Source organism: Sus scrofa, chromosome 1, assembly GCF_054392235.1.
Source record: "Sus scrofa isolate SSC_HxYL_T2T_F1_AM1 chromosome 1, Sscrofa_HxYL_maternal_Yorkshire_Landrace_v2.0, whole genome shotgun sequence".
Taxonomy (NCBI): Eukaryota; Metazoa; Chordata; class Mammalia; order Artiodactyla; family Suidae; genus Sus; species Sus scrofa.
Window position 1 is genome coordinate 39,259,432 of NC_139383.1, and position 13,393 is coordinate 39,272,824.

The following is a 13,393-nucleotide window of genomic DNA, read 5'->3' on the forward strand; positions in this document are numbered from 1 at the left end:
CCAAACGCTATGCAAGCCAACTCTCATATGCCTCATAAATTTGCCCCTTCCTTTTATTACCATGGGTCTCCATTACTATACTTTAGACCTTGATTCTCTTTTGAGGGGGTTAATGCAATTTCTTCTTGTCTCCTTCATCCAGTCTCTCCCTTTTAACACTGCTCCCAAGGTATCTTCATCAAACATAAATTTCATCAAGTATTTTTGCCAAGTACAAATTCCTTGGCATGAAATACAAGTCCTTGGCTTAGCCCTTTATTTTCATCTTGTAATTCAGTGCATGCACCCCATTTTCCAGCCATACTTCCTATTGCTCTCTGTTTTCTTTCCCTAGGAAAATATACACTGCCATTCCTTCTCACCTCTGCTCGTACCATTCTTCCCTCACTCCCTGCTCCAGTATTGCAGAAAGTGGAGGAATGTGAACTTTGGTGCTGAATTTCCTCGCTATTTCATTAAATCTGGATCTTACAGCTTTCTAGCTGTTGCAATATCAGAAAAGTCACTTAGCCTCTCTTTGCCTCACTTTCATTATCTATATACACTGGAGATAATCTATGTAATAAGATTGTTAAGATTACTATGTAAGGGAATATACTTGAAATTTTTAGAACAGAACCTGGTTTACCACGGGTACTATAAAAATTTTAACATCACTAGTAGGAGATTCATTCCTCAATTTTCTTGAAAGATGAATTTATCCCTTTTTTGCGAAACATTTTCAGATTTCCTAAGAAAAGTTTGCTTTACCATGCTTTCATTTTCTTAGTACCTTATGGGTATCTGTATTATCAGCAGTTAACACATTGTATTATAAGTAACTGTTTACTTGTCTATCTCACTCAGAAACTTAAACTTATTCAAGGAAGAAACTCTCTTATTCGTCTCAGTACTTGAGTCCCTGTCACATAGCAGGTTTTCTGATATATATTGCTTAAAGTAATGAATAATGCTGATATTTTGGTTTTGAAACAATTTCTTACATTGTTCAGGAACAAGTATTTATCATAACAATTTTTATTTCATCCAGTCAAGCAGTTTTGATCCACTTTAAAAATTAATAATTATATTTTATACAATTAGAATAAAAATGTTTTCAAGATGAAATTTGTCGTATTTTGTAATGGTCATCTATTGTTGTATAACAATTTACCTTAAAAGTAAGAGGTTTAAAAAATAATGAACATCTATCACTGCACACCATTTTTGTGGGTCACAGATTTAAGAATGGCTTAAGTACGTGGTTCTCGCTTAGGGTGCATCTTGACGTTGCAAGGAAGGCCTTGGTTTGGGCTGCAGATAGCTGGAAATTTCTTTCTGGGGTTGTAGAAGCATTGGCAAGATGTCTCACTCATCTGGCTGTCAAGTTAATGCTAGTGTGTCCTCATGACATAGCAACTGGCATCCCCTAGACTGAGTGATCCAAGAAAGAGCAAAACAGAAGCCACAATGCCCCTTATGACCTAGACTTATAAATCACACACTGTCATTTCTGCAAAATCCTTTTGGACACACAGGTCAGTCCTACTCAGTGTTGGAAGAGACTACACAATGGTGTGAATACCAGCAGGTGGAATCACTCGGGGCCAGTGTGGTACTAGTTACCATATGTTTTACTCAGAAAATTATATTGTTAAGTTATGCATCTTCAGAAAAGTGATAAGATCTAAGGAAGAACCGTACTCTAGTTGACAAAAAGAGATTGTAATTACAGTGGGCGCAAAGAGAAAGATGGTGCATTTGGATGGCTGGCATCTTGAGGTTATATCGAGGAAGATAAATATTCTCCAATGGATTTGAAGTTTTAAAAAAATCTCAAAGCTGAAATTCTAAAGGACATATATATAAATTCTTTAAACAAGAAATTCAAATACTTTTTGTTAATTAAAATTTGAATGATCAGTTTCTAGAACCAAAAGAGTGTAAGTTCACTTTGTAAAATTATAGTATAAAAACTGTAACTCAGTGTTAACTGTTGGTTGGATGGTACATATCCACTTATATTAAAATTCTGATTTCTTTTTTCCATTTATTACATTTTAGCCTGGCTTTTTAATTTTGTTTTCTTTTCTTCACCCCCCAAAAAATGTTTCCTTCAGTAAGAGTTTCAAAATGTGAATGATGCTCTTGTGTTTCTAATGTTATTTTTTAAAAATTTTATTGATGTATAGTTAATTTACAAGGTTGTGATAATTTCTGCCATACAACAAAGTGACCCAGTCATACATATATACATATCCATTCTCTCTCAGAATCTTTTCCCACATAGATTATCGCAAACTACTGGGTAGAGTTCTCTGTGCTATAGAGCAGGTCTAATGTCTAATGTTATTTTTAATTGATACATTTCCAACATTTACTAGTCATTAATATTATTTCCATGATAAGTCTTTTATACTACATAATAGTCTCTAAAATATGTATTGTTAATATTTAAGAAATAAGGCTAGTTGTGGAAGAAATCATGCTAGAAATAGTTCTGAAGGCCAGATAGGGCAACTGTCCTTGGGATATAAATTACTCCCTGGTACTTGGGAAAAGTAGATAAATTCTTCCAAGATATTAAAAAGTCTTTACAGATAAATGAAAATCTGTTTTCATAAGCAAGTACTACTGTGTTGGATTGAGAAGACTGATTCTCCTTTGGGCAATCTTCATGATTCTCTGTTATCTGATTTTGATCTGATTTATCTGTATAGAATCTACCTGTGAGGCACATATAGATTGGTTTTTAATATGTACTTATTTCAGAAGACTTGGATTCACTCTACAGGTCTGTAACCTGCAAGTTAACTTGACTCTGAACTTACATTTTCTCATCCGTGAAATGGGGATGGCACCTTGGTTTCTGAATGCAAAATTTGTGGTTTTGCTTTATCTTTTCAAAGAAGACAAATTTGAGGCCACAAAAATCAGATACTAGAAAAGAGATTTCACCTACCCTCCATTTCTCACTAAGTATAATGTCCAAATGCTATTCAAACAATTTTATGGTCTATCTGTCAGAGTTTCATCAGAGTAGAGTAACCATGATTGGTGTTAAAAAGGGAATTTATTTTATATGACCTATGCCTGCATGAGAGCTGATTAAGCAGTCTAGGGAAGGCTGTTGCAATTTATCTGACACTGGGTCAGAAGTAAGGGGAGTTGAATACGATGCAGAGAAGAAAAATATCTTTTCCTCTACCTTTCTAAGTTTTGGCTTGGCCTCCTGTAACAAAAGGCAAATTAACAAGAGGAAAGGATTTAGATTTATTTAATATACATTTTATATGAAACAGGGGCCTTCATAAGGAAGTGAAGACCTTAAGAAGCAGTTAAAACTGAGCAATTTTATACTAGGTTTGATGAAAAGATGAAAGGGGTGAAAAACTGACAGAATAAAAAAGGGTTTGCGCTAAGTGCAGCAAACTGGGGAGCACAGTAAGTCCTGTTTATTCAGATTCTTCTGGGCATATAGGGATAAGGACATTCCTTTCTCTTTCCTCGGGGCATAGGGAGGACCCCTTTCATATGAGGGGAAGGTCAGAAAGTTCTTGTGCATGCTATTTCTCCAATTCCTTAGCTGAAAATATTCAATATGCCAACGTGCCATATTTGAGGGCAACAGGTCCTGAACCCCATCCCTGAAAAGGGCAGATGGGAATAGAATAGGGAAGACTAAAGACAAACTGGAACCCTTGTTTGACTCTCATCACCTCAGATTACAATGATGTGGGTGAGTCACTGGTGCCTTCCACATTGGGAGCACACAAGCACCTGGCCAGGTTTGTAGATGTTGAAGGAGGAGGTCCAGCGGGAACTGGAAGAGATGCAGCCGGCTGATTTCAAACGTCAAGGTCAGCCAGCATATTCATAATAACAAGTGTAAGAGACTGCAGCACCTGCCCCGCCTCAACCTTCAGAAACCAAACAATGGCTAATACTTCTGTTTCCCCTTCCAAAGCTTGTGCAAATTTCTTGTGAATCCAGCTGTTACCTAGACCATACATATAAGGGAATTGTGGGAAGTGAAGTTCCAGTTCAATGATTTGACAGCACACAAAGCCACCCCTATGAAATGAGTGTCTAATTTATCATCCAAAATAGGACACTTGTAAGAGTGAAATGGAGAGCTATTAATATTCACCTCAGGACAACAAGTACAAACCAAGGTGTCTGATCACCTGGATATTATCTATTGTACCTTTAGTTTTTTTCCCGGGTGATGAATGTCTTCAGAAACCCCATGTTGGGATGGGGGGCAGGGCAGTGTTACTTTCTCAGTAACTGAGCCTAGGGGGTTGCAAAAGCTGCCCCCAAGCTTTTTCAGACTCAGTCATGACGTCCTTTCAAGTAATAGAGGTGTGTCCTGATGATCTAAAGACTCTTTTAGGATCAGAATTCATGGGCTCTGGTTGCCATTCCTTACAAATTTCTTAGCCTTATTAACCAAGGGACAACTTTCTCTATAAATAAAAAATGCAAATAAAATAAGATTTCTAAAAAAATGACTACAAACTTAGGCATTAGTAGATGTTAATGATTTTCCTCTAGGTCAGAGTATACAGGAGTAAATTATAGTAATTTGTGGCTTTTCTTACCTAAGAACAAGGGTCATAATTTATTAGCATCCTCATCCATAAGAAGGGAAAATTGTTATATGACTTTATCAGGGGGCCTCAAAGCACATCTAGTATTTTTTGCAAGCATTCCACAAACTATACTTATTTCAAAACAATTTTGTAAGAATTAGAGAAGATAATCTGTGTAAAACATACCTACTTGGCACATAGGAGGCATTCATTAAATGTAACTTGAATTTGAATCTTATTACCAGGAAGTAAGATCAGTAATCTGAGAAGAGAGCCAGCAAGAACATGATGGTGGGAAGCATCAATTTCTTATGAAAGTCTTGCAGACATCTCCTGATGTGCCTTTTAAATAGATTTTCTAATGAGGTGTGCCATTTATCTACTCCTCTTGAAAATTAATTTCCCTGATTTTTTTCCCCTGGCACTTAGCCCGGTAAAGCAGGTGCACTGTTTGTCAGAGTATGAGTTTAGTGGAGTAAAATGATGCAGAAAAGACCCAAAGTCAATCAGAATGTATAAATTTAACATTTGATGATTATGTATATGTGTACACTTATATGTATATGTGTGTCTGTGTGTGTGTATAGAAAATGCCTGTGTGACTGCATATATATAAATTTTATTACATTTTAGGAGACTTAGAAGATGGGGACACTAAATGTAACATTTTAGACTATCATTTCTCACTTGTACTGAGTTTTCAAGAATAGTTGACATTTAGTGTGTTTCTTATTCTGATTCAATCTTATCTCAAATTCCACATTTTCTGTTCAATGTCGCAGGCCTGTTTGGTCCTCTTGGTTACTACATGTAAAAGAATACATTTCATTACAGAACTCCACTCTGCTTATAAACACCTCAAGGAAGCAGAAGTTTTTATAGTATGATGGTCAATATTTGTTGATTCTTCATGAAATGAAAAATAAATAGCTGAAGAAAAATTTATACACTTTAAATACATATCCAGTTCTCTTGTTCCTACACTTTGGTCTTAAAATTCTCTTTTAAAATAATAATAATGCCAGATATTATTTCTGTTACAGTTTTTAAATGATATTTTCTTACAAAACAAAAAGTTGGCTCTGGAGTTCGCAGCGGAAATGAATCCTACTAGGAACCATGAGGTTGGGGGTTCGATCCCTGGCCTTGCTCAGTGGGTTAAGGATCCAGCGTTGCTGTAAGCTGTGGTGTAGGCTGCAGACGCGGTTTGGATCTGGCATTGCTGTAGCTCTGGCGTAGGCCTGCTGCTGCAGCTCCAATTAGACCCCTAGCCTGGGAACCTCCGTATGCCATGGGTGCGACCCTAAAAAGACAAAAAAAAAAAAAAAATTGGCTCTTTGATGTCAGACCCCAAGTTTTTGCTGGTGGCGGATTTCAAGCTCAGAAAATCCAGAAGTTTGCTGCCAATGCTTTATACCACTCATTTGAACTTTAGTAAGTGAGACTTTATGTTATAGATGTATCTAGATGGATACAATTATAAATCATGCCATATGTTATATCCCACTATTTGAGGTTCCAGCTATCAAACATCTTTTAGTGCTGTGCTTAAATTCACTTCCTTAAAGAAACTTTTTCTGAACTTTCAATGAAAATCAAGTCACTCTATCCTGATTCCCTATTATATTATTTACTCTTTACTCATAGCACTTATTGCAAAGCTGTATGTATTTAATTGAGTGTGATTATTTATTTACTGTCTCTTCTCCACTGATCTGTTAGGTTTGTAAGGAAAATGGCTTTGTCCCTTTTATATACTAGATTTTTCTAGTGCTTAGGAGTGTTTAGTATTGTAAGCTCAATAAATATTTGAATGAATGTTGAGGTGGAAGAATGAATGAATCAATAAAGGAAAAGGTAGTAGTGTTTTTTATACTCTGAATGCTAAGTAATGAGCATGGTAGTTTTTATAGTCTATGATGATTTTTGATAGGGTTAGGATTCACTTTTTCAACATATTTCTCTGATTGGAACTTAAGTATCTCAAAGGTAAGGATTGTCTTATTTATCTTAATATTCTTGTTAACTGCTTACTGCCTGACCCATACTGTTCAATAAAATTCTTGTGATCTTAACAGGAGTTACTTGCCTAGCATGGATAGCAAACAAACAAGGAACATCATACAACAGTAATAACAATAGAACATACAGACTTCAAGACCAGAATTAAGTGGTTGAATGCAGGCTCTGGGGGCTAGAGTACGGGGTTAGAGTCCTGACTCCAATTAGTAGCCATTAACCTTGGAAACATTGCTTCTCTGTGCCTCAGGTTCATTCTCTGTAGAAAATAATAGTATAAAACGTCTTCATTTGGTTCTGTGACCATTGTATGAGTTAATATATACAAAAACACTTGGAATTTTGAATGTCTCATAGTAATTGTTAGATAAATTGTAGTTAGTATTATTTTAACTTATTCTTCATGACTTTAGGCATATTTCAATGTTTCAGAAAGATGAATAGGCATATTTCAAAAAGATGAATTGACTACATGATTTCCAATTTTAAATATCATTTGAATATACATAGTTTCTACCAGTTATACAATAGAAACCCAGTGATTAAACTATTCCATTTTATTTTAACAGTGAGGGAGTATTCTAGCCAATCTGAAATGGTTTGTTATTTTTATACGATGTAGTAAGCAAGTAATTCATGGCCCTACGTGCTATATTTTAGAGTGGTGAAAGTAACTTTAAAATTATTTCTTCAGCCAACACTGAACAATAGGATAGCTAAAGAGAATATGTAAATAGCTAAGAGTTTCCAAAACCAAATCTTGGCTTGATGAAATACTTGTTTATTACATAGTATGTGCTAATTGCTGTATTAACCTTGAATCTTATATCTTTCTTCTTCACTGGTCCACTAAGTTTATAACATCATGATCCAGGTCATCTAAATGGAGTACTGTGATATTTTGACTGTTCTTATGCTACCAGGAAATTAACTCCTGAATATTAGCTTGGAAACAGATCTATAGAAATGTATAAATCTACTGAAAACTTGCTTTATCACTCCTTATTAGTACATGTAACGTTTTTATTGCATTTATATTTTATGCTTTTTTAAGAAGATAGAAAATTAATTTTTCAATTAATATAATAACATCCACACCATGCTTGTCAATTTCTATGTAAATGCTTTTCATGAATAAAGGAAGCCAAAAGTTGTTTGTGATTTTTATTATGGAATATAAAATGCCCTTTATTTGACATGGGTCTAGCTCCAGCTAGCTGGAAATATTCCAGGCTTAAACATCTGCAACATAATTTTGCCAGCAAAAAACTGGTTGATTGGGGTCATACTGAGAAAGAGAGGTGAAGTGTACATTTATTTGTATTCTGTAATATTCCTTACTGCCTCAAATAATAACAGTTGAGGAATAGCAAAGGACAACTTAGAGACATATTTTGAAACTATTTAATATTAAAATAGTTACACAATTTTAACTAAAGATGCTTGTGTTCATTTCATTAGGGTTCCATACAAATGCACATTTTAAAAAGACTGATGCTAGTTAATCGTAAAAATGAGTATGGGAAAATTTCAATTGAGAAAACAGAAAAAAATCAGAGGGAAAATGCCCATGCCTCAGATGTTGAATGGCAAGGATTGGAGCTACACTATGACTATTCAAATGTAGATTAGAAAAGTGACAGTCATTTCCTTGTACAGTCAATAAAACAATTAGCTCACCAAAATTACTTTTAAATCGGGATCCTAGTTTTTCTTTGCTTTAAACACATCTAAGTATCTAACATCTGCAAGTATTTTATTTTCTCAAAATTGTAAATCAAATGGGTTTTATCTTTTAGAATCTGATGCACTGCCAGAGCTTTGTGTTCACCCTTCGTTTTATTTTATTTTTTTGCATGATCCTCACTAATGGATGGAGAAGCCTGATCATTGTAATCTAAAATGGGCAGTATTTAGAGGTCAGAGGGAGAAGAGAGAGAGGAAGATGATGAGAGAGATGGAGAGAGAAAGGGAGAGAAAGAAAAAATGACATTGGTTTGAGAATATATGTTTATCAAGGATGTTGAAAGATAAACTATGACATATTCAGAATTTTAAGAATATGAGCAAAAACTGATTTGTATTGGGCAGCACCAAACCAAAAGTAGTTATGAGCTCAGGAAATAACTTTTCTTTTCTTTTTTTCTTCTTCTTTTTTTTAAAGAGGTCATTAAGATTTTTTTTTATTACTCAATGAATTTATTACATTTATAGTTGTACAATGATCATCACAATCCAATTTTATAGGATTTCCATCCCACGCCCCCAGTGCATCTCCCCACCATGCAAACTATCTCCTTTGGAAAGTGTAAGTTTTTCAAAGCCTGTGAGTTAGTATCTGTTCTGCAAAGAAGTCCATCGTGTCCTTTTTTCAGATTCCACATGTCAGTGATAGCATTTGATGCTGGTGTCTCATTGTCTGGTGACTTCACTTAGCATGATAATTTCTAGGTCCATCCATGTTGCTAAAAATGCTGGTATTTTGTTTCTTTTAATGGCTGAGTAATATTCCATTGTGTATATGTACCACATCTTCTTTATCCATTCCTCTGTCAATTGACATTAGGTTGTTTCCATGTCTGAGCTGTTGCAAATAGTGCTGCAATGAACATTGGAGTATGTGTCTTTTTGACAAATGGTAGCTCTATTTTTAGTTTTCCGAGGAAACTCCATACTGTTTTCCATAGTGGTTGCACCAATTTACAGTCCCACCAACCGTGTAATAGGGTTCCTGGAGTTCCCGTCATGGCCTAGTGGTTAACGAATCTGAATAGGAATGATGAGTTGTGGGTTGGATCCCTGGCCTTGCTCAGTGGGTTAAGGATCTGGCATTGCCGTGAGCTGTGGTGTAGGTCACAGACGCAGCTTGGATCCCACATTGCTGTGGCTGTGGTGTAGGCTGGTGGCTATAGCTCTGATTAGACCCCTAGCCTGGGAAGCTCCATATGCCATGGGTGCAGCCCTAGAAAAGACAAATAAATAAATAAATAATAATAAAATAAATAGGGTTCCTTTTTCTCCACACCCTCTCCAGCACTTACTGTTTGTGGGCTTTTTTTTTTTTTTTTTTTTTTTTTTTTTTTATCTTTTTGCCATTCCTTGGGCCACTCCCGCGGCATATGGAGGTTCCCAGGCTAGGGGTCTAATCGGAGCTGCAGCCACTGGCCTATGCCAGAGCCACAGCAATGTGGGATCCGAGCCACGTCTGCAACCCACACCACAGATCACGGGAATACCACATCATTAACCCACTGAGCAAGGTCGGGGATCAAACCCGCAACCTCATGGTTCCTAGTTGGATTCGTCAACCACTGCACCACGACGGGAACTCCTGTTTGTGGGCTTTTTGATGATGGCCATTCTGGCCAGTTTAAGGTGGTACCTCATAGTGGTTCTGATCTGCATTTTTCTAATAATGAGTGATGTTGAACATCTTTTCATGTGTTTTTTGGCCATCCATATGTCTTCTTTGGAGAGTTGTCTGTTTAGATCTGCCCATGTTTTGATGGGGTTGTTTGTTTTTTTGGTATTGAGCAGTAGGAGGTGTTTATAAATTTTGGAGATTAATCCCTTGTCAGTCAATTCATTTGCAAAGATTTTCTCCCACTCTGTGGGTTGTCTCTTCATTTTGTTTAGGGTTTCCTTTGCTGTGCAGAAACGTTCAAGTTTAATTGGGTCCCATTTGTTTATGTTTGTTTTGACTGTCATTACTCTGAGGTGGATCTGAGAAGATGTTGCTGTTGTTTATATCAGAGCGGTTTCAGCCTATGTTCTCCACAACAAGTTTTATAGTATCTGGTCTTACATTTAGGTCTTTAATCCATTTTGAGTTTATTTTGTGTATGGTGTTAGGGAGTGTTTTAATTTCATTCTTTTCCATGTGGCTGTCCAGTTTTCCCAGCACCGCTTATTGAAGGGGCTGTCTTTTCTCCATTGTATATTCTTCCCTCCTTTGTCATAGATGAGTTGGCTGTAGGTACAGGGGTTTAATTCTGGGCTTTCTATCCTATTCCACTGATCTATATTTCTGTCTTTGTGCCAGTACCATACAGTTTTGATGATTGTTGCTTTGGAGTACAGTCTGAAGTCCGGGAGCCTGATTCCTCCAACTCCATTTCTCTTTTTCAGGATGTCTTTCTTTGGCTATTCTAGATCTTTTGTGCTTCCAAACAAACTTTAAACTATTTTGTTTGAGTTCTGTGAAAAATGTCCTTGGTCATTTGATAGGGATTGCATTGAATCTGTAGATTGCTTTGGGTAGTATAGTCATTTTGATAATATTGGCTCTTCCAGTCCAAGAGCATGGTATGTCTTTCCATCTATATGTGTCATCTTTGATTTCTTTCATCAGTGTCTTATAGTTTTCAGAGTACAGGTCTTTTGTCTCTTTAGCTAGGTTTACTCCTAGGTATTTTATTCTTTGGGATGAGATAATAAACGGGATTGTTTCCGTAATTTGTCTTTCTGATCTTTTGTTGTTAGTATATAGAAATGCCATTGATTTCTGTGTATTAATTTTGTATTCTATGACTTTGCCAAATTCTTTGATGTGCTCTTAACGGTTTTCTGGTAGAATCTTTCGGATTCTTTAGGTATAGTATCATGTCACTTGCAAAGAGTGATAGTTTTACTTCTTCCTTTCCCATTTGGATTCCTTTTATTGCTTTTACTTCTCAGATTGCTGTGGCTAGGACTTCCAAAACTATGTTGAATAGTAGCGGAAAGAGTGGACATTCTTGACTTGTTCCTGATCTCAGTGGGAATTCTTTCAGCTTTTCACCCTTGAGAATGATGTTAGCTCTGGGTTTGTCATTGATGGCCTTTATTATATTGCAGTGGGTTCCTGCTATGCCCACTTTCTGAAGGGTTTTTATCAGAAATGGGTGTTGGATTTTGTCAAAGACTTTTTCTGCATCTATTGAGAGGATCATATGGTTTTTATACTTCAGTTTGTTAATCTGGCATATGAGAAGAGGTTGAAGCAAAGCAAGAAAATCATTTCATTGGCTATAGCCTAAGCATTTGCCTTATTTGGGAAAGGCTAGTTGGTCTTTGTTTCTGGCTGTTCTTGGGCTCGATTTCTTAACTTAAATGGCACTTAAATGGTTAGGTTTGGGTTTGCTTACAAAGGCTGTTAAGACATTAAAACTGCTTCACTCTAATGGCCTCTTGGTTTAATTAATTTAAGAGATAAGTACAAGTTACTCTTTCGGGAAGATCTTGCATTGTAAAGGAATTTATTACTCTTAAAGATATGTGTGTAGGTGTTCCTTTGTGGTGCATCAGGTTAAGGATCTGGCCTTCTCACTGTAGCAGCTCAGGTCGCTACTATAGGGTGGGTTTGATCCCTGACCTGGGAACTTCCACAGGCCACAGACACAGCCAAAAAAAAAGGTGTCTCTTTGGGTGTGTATGAGAGGAAAGAGCCTCATGAGTATAGGTTTTCAATGTTAGTACATTTTTTCATGTCTTAAAGTTTTATTGAAGTATAGTTGATTTACAAGGTTATAATAATTTCTGCTGTACAACAAAGTGATTCAGTTATACACATATACACATCCATTCTTTTTCATATTCTTTTCCCATATAGATTATCACAGAGTATTGGGTAGAGTTCCCTGTGCTATACAGCAGCTCCCTGTTGGCCAATCATTCCATATACCACAGTGTGCATATGCCAGTCCCAAACCCCCAGTTCATCCTTCCCCCAGTGTTGCTGCATTTAAATGTGGCTGGGTTTAAATGCCATCTGCTTCCTATATCTTTACAGTCTCCCCCTCTGTTCCCTCCTTCCTTTCTACATATGTTTATGTGTTATCTAACTTGGGAAAACTAACACATTTCCCTCACCTCCCTATATTAAGTGTATTAGCAGCAAACCTTTTTTTTTTTTTCCTGTCCCTCTAGCAAAGCCCTTCCAGTAAGAGATGATCTGATACTATTTTATTATCCTGCTGAAATGTCTCATATATGCACTTCTTAAAAATTGAACAAATGAACAAAAGAGCAAAATGCACACTGAGCATCTTCATCTTGGTTAAACTTTGCAGCACTAGAACTGTTGACTGGCACTTACTAATTAAAACCCTGTCTTCTTATGACTTTTATAATTCTTCTTTGGCACCATTAGCTTCTTACCACTGTTAGATACATCACCTTGTTCCATTGCTTTAACTGCAATGACTTTGTGTTGTCTATACAAGTGATGAGTAAGCTGCCATCATATTTAGCCTGCTTATCTTTAATATATGGCTCTCAATCTAATAATAGGATCAACTTGTCTCTAAAATGACCAGATAGTTAAATTTAGAGGCTAAAAGCAGTGACACAGTTCTAAACAATTAAACCATGCAAGATTAGTTTTAAGAAAATGCGTTCTTCCCACCATGGGATTTGTAAGCTATTTTTATTTTGGAAAAAAAAAAAGAAAAAGAAAAGCTCATCAGCATTTTTATTTTGCCTTAATTGAGCTACTTGATCAGAAGTTTGCTTATTATTGACCTTCACACAAAATGAGCATCTTTAACCCCCATCTTACCTCAGTGTTTCTAATTGCATAAAGACATTCAGTTGGAGCATCAAACTCAAAATTCCTAACTGAACTGGTAATGTTTATTTCCAGGCCTGCCTCCCCGATTCCATATTCAATTCATTTTCCAATTTTTTAAGTTAGATGGGATTTCTTACCAACTTCTGTCTTTCTTCACTGCCCATGAATGTTCAGGGATTAAAAAGAACTCATTCTACTTTGTGTGTGTGTGTATGTGTGTGTTTGCCATTTCTTGGGCCGCTCCCATGGC

At 36.3% G+C, this 13,393-nt stretch overlaps 1 protein-coding gene and 1 long non-coding RNA gene across 52 annotated transcripts in view; both read left to right on the forward strand.

Annotated features, from left to right (window-relative positions):
- Positions 1 to 13,393, forward strand: part of TRDN (triadin) — a 386,488-nt gene that overhangs the window by 53,029 nt on the left and 320,066 nt on the right. The window lies entirely within an intron of this gene.
- Positions 6,974 to 12,579, forward strand: LOC146406044 (uncharacterized). 2 transcript variants are annotated; one of them, XR_014804780.1, is made up of 2 exons: positions 6,974 to 9,495; positions 9,732 to 12,579. It is a non-coding gene; the product is annotated as an uncharacterized LOC146406044 (long non-coding RNA). The 2 variants fall into 2 exon arrangements; XR_014804781.1 differs by having other exon boundaries at positions 9,090 to 9,482.